The 7,312-nt window shown below is 37.8% G+C and overlaps 1 pseudogene; it reads left to right on the top strand.

The window, feature by feature from the left end:
- Positions 1-6,550: 6,550 nt before the first annotated feature.
- LOC138446778 (proline-rich protein 13 pseudogene) lies at positions 6,551-6,987 on the top strand (annotated as a pseudogene).
- The last annotated feature ends 325 nt before the right edge of the window (positions 6,988-7,312 follow it).

Genomic DNA, 7,312 nt, shown 5'->3' with positions numbered 1-7,312 from the left:
TTTGAAAATAAATTGAAATACTAAAAGAAAACAAGAGATATATGAATTTATTTATGGTATAACTGAGTAAAATATATCAGTTAAAAAGATTTTTTAATTTTTAAGATGTAAAAATAAACTTGAGGTGCTTCTCATAAATTATACATTATACAGAAAAACATACGGATACCAAGGAAGGAAGTGGGGGTTGGAATGATTGGAATATTGGCATTGAAGTATCTACACTACTATGTATAAAGTAAATAGCTAGTGAGAACTGACTATATGGCACAGGGAACTCTATTCAATACTCTGTGGTGGCCTAAGTGGAAAGAAAATACAAAGAGGGGGCATACATATATATATATATATATATATATATATATATATATATATATATATATATATATATAGGTGTAGGTATATATATATATATATACACATATATCTACACCTATATATATATATATATATTTGTGTGTGTGTGACTGGTTCACTTTGTTGTACAATAGAAATTAACACAACATTGTAAGCAAGTATACTCCAGTAAAAAGAATTCATATTATATCAAGGTTTTGCACAATTAAAATATACTGATATTAAGAAAAAATTCTGTAAAGAAGATAGGAAGAAAAAATTTTTAGGTCAGTATGTTTATACTACCTGAAACATATTAATCTCAAAATTTTAATGTAACAAATATTGAGTAGGCAAGAATTTCACTTGTTATATTTATATCTATTTATTCATTATCATATCACATCTATTCAGTTTCAATCTTCAGTTTTCGGGAGCATATATTATCTATTTTGTAAAAAGTAATTTGTTGCCAAAAGTAATTTGTTTCTTAACTTAATAGATATGTATAAGATTTACAATAAGGAAAATTTGGGGAGAAATGTCCCATAATTGTCAGCCTAATTACATAATTCAAGTGATTGCAGTTATGTATGTTATTGAAGAGTTAGAACTGGACATGGAACAACAGACTGGTTCCAAATAAGAAAAGGAGTACGTCAAGGCTGTATATTGCCACCCTGCTTATTTAACTTCTATGCAGAGAACATTATGAGAAACCCTGGGCTGGAAGAAGCACAAGCTGGAATCAAGATTGCCGGGAGAAATATCAATAACCTCAGATATGCAGATGACACCACCTTTATGAAGTGAAAAGGAAAGTGAAGAGGAACTAAAAAGCCTGTTGATGAAAGTGAAAGAGGAGAGTGAAAAAGTTAGCTTTAAAGCTCAACATTCAGAAAATGAAGAACATGGCATCTGGTCCCATCACTTCATGGGAAATAGATGGGGAAACAGTGGAAACAGTGTCAGACTTTATATTTTGGGGCTCCAAATTCACTGCAGATGGTGACTGCAGCCATGAAATTAAAAGACGCTTACTCCTTGGAAGAGAAGTTATGACCAACATAGATAGCATATTCAAAAGCAGAGACAATACTTTGCCAACCAAGGTCCGTCTAGTCAAGGCTATGTTTTTTCCAGTAGTCATGTATGGATGTGAGAGTTGGACTGTGAAGAAAGCTGAGTTCCAAAGAATTGATGCCTTTGAACTGTGGTGTTGGAGAAGACTCTTGAGAGTCCCTTGGACTGCAAGGAGATCCAATCAGTCCATCCTAAAGGATATCAGTTCTGGGTGTTCATTGGAAGGACTGATGCTGAAGCTGAGACTCCAATAGTTTGGCCACCTCATGTGAAGAGTTGACTCATTGGAAAAGACTCTGATGCTGGGAGGGATTGTGGCAGGAAGAGAAGGGAATGACAGAGGATAAGGTGGCTGGATGGCTGGATGGCATCACCAACTAGATGGACATGAGTTTGGGTGAACTCCAGGAGTTGGCAATGGACGAGGAGGCCTGGCGTGCTGAAGTTCATGGGGTTGCAAAGAGTCGGACACGACTGAGCAAATGAACTGAACTGAACCTCAACATAATAAAAGCTATATATGATAAACCCACAACAAACATTATTCTCAGTGAAGAACTGAGAGCATTCCCTCTTTAGATTAGGAACAAGACAAGTGTGTCCATTCTCACCACTGTTATTCAAGAAAAATGGAGCTGTAGGAATCAGTATTCCTGACTTTATATTATTCTTCAAAGCAATAGTCATCCAGATACTATGGTACTGGCACAGAAGCATAAATATAGACCAATGGAATATGATAGAAAGCTCAGAAATAAACTCACATACTAATGGATAACTTATTTTTGACAAAGAAGGTAAGAATATACAATGGAGCAAACACAGTCTCTTCAATAAGTTTTGCTGGTACAACTAGACAACTGTGTAAAAGATTGATATTAGAACACTTTCTAAAGCACCATACACAAAGATAAATTCAAAATGGATTAAAGACCTAAATGTAAGACCAGAAACTGTAAAAGTTTTAGAGGAAAATATAGGCCAAACACACTCCAATTAAATCATAGCAGGATCCTTAATGAAAAGCTCCATGAGTAATGGAAATAAAAACAAAAATAAACAAGTGGGACGTAATTAAACTTAAAGGTTTTGCACAGCAAAGGAAACTATAAACAGGGTATAAAGAAATCCCTCGGAATGGGAAATAATAATAGCAAATGAAGCAACTAATGAATAATTAGTTTCAAAAATAAACAATCAGCTCATAAAAATAAATACCTGAAAAACAAACAACCCAATCAAAAAGTGGGGGAAAAGACCTACACAGTCATTTTTCCAAAGAAGACATAGAGGTAGTTAATAAACACATGAAAAGATGCTCAACATCACTCATTATTAGAGAAATGCAAATAAAAACTACAATGAGATATCAACTCACATCATTTAAAAATGTACAAAGAATAAAATCTAGAGAGGGTGTGGAGAAAAGGGAACCCTCTTGCACTGTTAGTGGGAGTTTAAACTAATACGGACACTATGGAGAACAGTATGGAAACTCCTTGAAAAAATTAAGAATAAAACCATATGACCCAACAATGCTACTACTGATCATATACCCTGAGGAAGCCAAAATTGAAAAAGACACGTTCATTGCAACTCTATTTATGATAGCAAGGACATGGAGCAACGTAGATATCCATTGACAGATGAATGGATAAAGAAATTATGCTACATATACACAACAAAATATTACTCAGCCATAAAAGAATGCATTTGAGTCAGTCTTAATGAGGGGGATGAACATAGAGCCTATTACACAGAGTACAGTCAGAAAGAGAAAAACAAATATCATATACTAAATGGAATCTGGAAAGATGGTACTGATGAATCTAGTTGCAGAATAGCAATGGAGACACTGACATGGAGAACAGACTTATAGATATGGCTGGAGTATGGAGGAAGGGGAGATGGGATGTGGATAGAGTAACACAGAAGCATACATGACCATATGCAAAATAGATAGTTGATGGGAATTTGCTGTATGACCTAGAGAATTCAAACTGAGGCTCAATAACAACCTAGAGGAGTGGGATAGGGAGGGAGAGGGGAGAGGACATGGGTACATGTATGGCTCATTCATGCTGATGTTTTGTAAAACCAACACAATACTGTAAAGCAATTATCCATCAATTAAAAATAAATAAATATTTTATATGGGAAAATAATCTGAAAAAAATGGATGTATGTGTATGTATAACTTTGCTTTATACTTGAGAATAGCACATTGTAAATCAACTATATTCCAATATATAATAAAAATTAAATTATAAATTAAAAATAAATTTTAAAAAAATAGATAAATAGATTACTGAGTAACATGAATTTCAAAGAGAGAGAGCCTTTTCAGGGAGAGATGGCTGTCTCACCTGTAGGACAAGATGGAAGGTAGAGGTTCTGGCTGCCAGTCAAGGTATGGATAAATTAAAATTTGGACAGACTACCAAAGCCATTATGACTTAGTGTGATTAAAGTCAGTCAGTCTGATTAAAGAAAAAAACAGTTAATCTAAACACAGGGTTTGCTCTCATTTGTATATTATTAAGAAAGAACATTATTTCCTAGAGCCATCTACCTGGAGCTTATGAGAAAGTCTATGTATAGCCTAGGAGACCATAGTGATTCTTCTTTGGTGATTAGGTTAAAAAAAATAAATAAATAAAAAAGAAAAAAAAAATAAAAAATGGCTTTGATGTCCAGGCATAAAAATCACCTCCAATGTAGAGAAAAAAAATAATACCACTAACAGAAGACTAGAAGAAAATTTCTACTCTGGAGAATGAGGAGGCGATAATCTTGAAAATCAAATCCTAAGCCTATACAAACATATATTCCTACAGCTAGAAAAAAGGTGAGAAACGACTACCTAATATCAAATATAGACACAAGTAGAGATTGGCTGTCTCAGAGATGAGGGGCAGGATTCTAACAAATCTCTTTCAGAGGCCCTGACAAAGGATACCCCTATGACTGAGGTTAGAATGGACTAAAAAACATACTTGTGTTCTGTCAGAACAAGGCATGGAGTACAAGCAACATCATTTAAACACTGAAAAGGGGAAGGGAAGGGAATGGAGTGCAGCGATGGCTGACTGTTAAGTAACCTTCCAAAACTGAAGACAACCCTCCTCGGGATCCTTAGAAAAAACTCAAGCCTTTGTTTTCTATAGACAATTCAACATAATATGTGTTGAAAGTAATCATAGCAACAAAAATGAAGAGGAACTGCAATTCTCATGCACTGATTTGAGAATGTAAAATGCTATTGCCACTTTGTTAAGCACTTTCAAAGTTTCTTATTAAAATAAAAATGCACTTGCTTTATGGCCTAGAAAATCTCCTCATAGGTATTTATCCAAAATAAATGAAGATATATATTCACACACACACACAAAATCCATGTATAGAACTGTTTACAAGCATCTTAACCAAACCTGAATACAACCCAATGTCCTACAACTAATCAATGGATGAATGAGATAAACAAATTGTGGTACATTCCTACAAAAAGAGTACTCAGTTCAGTTCAGTTCAGTAGCTCAGTCATGTCCGACTCTTTGCGACATCATGAACCAGAGCATGCCAGGGCTCCCTGTTCATCACCAACGTCCTGAGTGCATCCAAACCCATGTCCATCGAGCCGGTGATGCCATCCAACCATCTCATCCTCTGTCGTCCCCTTCTCTTCCTGCCCTCAATCTTTCCCAGCATCAGGGTCTTTTCAAATGAGTCATCTATTCTCATCAGGTGGCCAAAGTATTGGAGTTTCAGCTTCGACATCAGTCCCTCTACTGAACACCCAGGACTGATCTCCTTTAGGAGGGACTGGTTGAATCTCCTTGCAGTTCAAGGGACTCTCAAGAGTCTTCTCCAACACCACAGTTCAAAGGCATCAATTCTTCAGTGCTCAGTCTTCCTTATAGTCCAACTCTCACAGCCACACATGACCACTGGAAAAATCATAGTCTTGACTAGATGGACCTTTGTTGGCAAAGTAATGACTCTGCTTTTTAATATGCTGTCTAGGTTGGTCATAACTTTCCTTCCAAGGGGCAAGTTCTTTTAATTTCATGCCTGCAATTACCATCCACAGTGATTTTGGAGCCCCACAAAATAAAGTCAGCCACTGTTTGCCATTGTTTCCTCATCTATTTCTAATGAAGTGATGGGACCAGATGCCATGATCTTTGTTTACTGACTGTTGAGCTTTAAGCCAACTTTTTCACTCTCCACTTTCACTTTCACCAAAGGTCTTCCTCACTTTCTGCCATAAGGGTGGTATAATCTGCATATCTGAGGTAATTGATATTTCTCCCAGCAATCTTGATTCCAGCTTGTGCTTCCTCCAGCCCTGCATTTCTCATGATGTACTCTGCATAGAAGTTAAATAAGCAGGATGACAATATACAGCCTTGACATACTCCTTTTCCTCTGAGCTACATGCTCTCTGCTACATACTCCTTTTCCTATTTGGAACCAGTCTGTTGTTCCATGTCCAGTTCTAACTATTGCTTCCTGACCTGCATATGTTGTTCCATGTCCAGTTCTAACTATTGCTTCCTGACCTGCATATGTTGTTCCATGTCCAGTTCTAACTATTGCTTCCTGACCTGCATATAGGTTTCTCAAGAGGCAGATCAGGTGGTCTGGTATTCCCATCTCTTTCAGAATTTTCCACAGTTTATTGGGATCCACACAGTCAAAGGCTTTTGTATAGTCAATAAAGCAGAAATAGATGTATTTCTGCAACTCTCTTGCCTTTTCGATGATCCAGAGGATGTTGGCAATTTGGTCTCTGGTTCCTCTGCTTTTTCTAAAACCAGCTTGAACATCTGGAAGTTCACGGTTCATGTATTGTTGAAGCCTGGCTTGGAGAATTTTGAGCATTACTTTACTAGCATGTGAGATGAGTGTAATTGTGTGGTAGTTTGAGCATTCTTTGTCATTGCCTTTCTTTGGGATTGGAATGGAAACTGACCTTTTCCAGCCACTGCTGAGTTACTCAGCAATAAAAAATGAGTTATTGAGGCCAAAATGGACAAGTCCACCCAGGCAGTGGTGTAAGGGTGACTGGATATCTGGATACCCCAGTTTCCTTCTTTCACCATTCCTGGGCTGAAGGAAGCCCTTGAACATGTGGAATCCTAGTGCTGCACAGCCCGGGCCATATCCACACCCTGCTAATGGTGGGTATTCTGGAGGTTGCAATCCTTCCCATCCACCACCTTCCAATCCTACCTGTCCTCCAGACCCCTTTCCCACTCCCACAGGAGCACAACAGTGGAATCCAGGCTTTCACCCCGGCAGATCCTGTCATCCTATAACACAGCCAGGATATCCCGGATGCCAGCCTTCAGATCCCTACCCTGCTCCATACCACCACCTGGCCCTGGCATGTGTTCCGTGAATCCATTGGTTCCTGGTATAGTAGGATCAGGAATAATGATTGACAAGAAGGTGCATGAGAGAATGAAGAAAGCTCATAAAAAGAGGCTTAAATACCATAAGCATGGCAAGCATTCCTCCTCCTCCTCTTTCTCTTCCTCTTCTTCCAGCAGTGACTCTGACTGATTACAGGGCCTGGACCCTTCCCTCAGTCTCTCCAGTTCAGCTCTCCCATCAAGTTTCAGATGCCATCTTATACTGGGGGAAATTAGCCCTTGCTGCCCCCTCACCCCCACTCCTGCAATCTAAGCCTCATTCTGCTGTTCAGCACTAAATAGCTAGGACTAATCAGAAAGGAATTGCCACGGGCTAGCAAACACAATCTTCTCACCACTTGGCTAAAACTATTTGCTGAGTTTGATAGGAGAACTGCTTTTTGACGATGGTAGGATTGGAGCTAAATTCTAAAGACAAGTCTAAGGTCTGTAAAATGTGATTTTTTAAAAAATTT

This window comes from Ovis canadensis, chromosome 10 (assembly GCF_042477335.2).
Source record: "Ovis canadensis isolate MfBH-ARS-UI-01 breed Bighorn chromosome 10, ARS-UI_OviCan_v2, whole genome shotgun sequence".
NCBI lineage: Eukaryota > Metazoa > Chordata > Mammalia > Artiodactyla > Bovidae > Ovis > Ovis canadensis.
The sequence above is the reverse complement of the archived record's forward strand: the minus strand, read 5'-3'. Positions and strand labels throughout refer to the sequence as shown.